We start from the raw sequence: 725 nt of genomic DNA on the forward strand, positions 1-725 counted from the left end.
TTATATTATGTTATATATATTTATTTGCATGATAGATTTATAATAATATATATATATGATTGTATCGTTGTTGATGAGACTTTTGAATGCAAAATCCCTCCACAAAATATTAAGTCACATTTGTAATTGCCTTCCATCATTATAGTAAAAAATCAGAGTCCCAAATCGTCTCAATTTGTTGAGTACACTCAAGGCTAGTCTATTAGGGATATGTTTGACACTATGAAATATTAGATACTTCTGAATGATGGGTTTGACTTAACTAAAATTTATTTTTTGTTGAGTACACTCAAGGAAATAAACTTTAGATGCATGTTAAGCTAACACATAAGATGTGTGAAAACAAAGAGTTGTCAGCTTAATGATCTGGGAGTTGTATGGAGATACAATTGATAATAGTATCTACCCAAATGTTATATTAAGGTTTGTTGAGTACACTCAAGGTCTTAATATAATAGATGAGATTCCAGCCCACTGGGAGTCAAGTATGGATTCCATAAATTTATGTAAGAGGGTCATAAATTTGTATTAAACAGTGGGAACATAATTAACTTAATAAAAGTCCATGTTAAATTAATTGATGCATTTTATATATTATTCTTTTTCTTTTTGTCATTTATATTTCTTGAATCGTGAGTAACCATGAGTATTTGAATGACATACTAGATGCCAACAACCAAACTATATTTTCTTAATTAACACCGCAATTTGAGAATTGTTCTCAT

The sequence above is a fragment of the Olea europaea genome, unplaced genomic scaffold (genome assembly GCF_002742605.1).
Source record: "Olea europaea var. sylvestris unplaced genomic scaffold, O_europaea_v1 scaffold221, whole genome shotgun sequence".
Lineage (NCBI taxonomy): Eukaryota > Viridiplantae > Streptophyta > Magnoliopsida > Lamiales > Oleaceae > Olea > Olea europaea.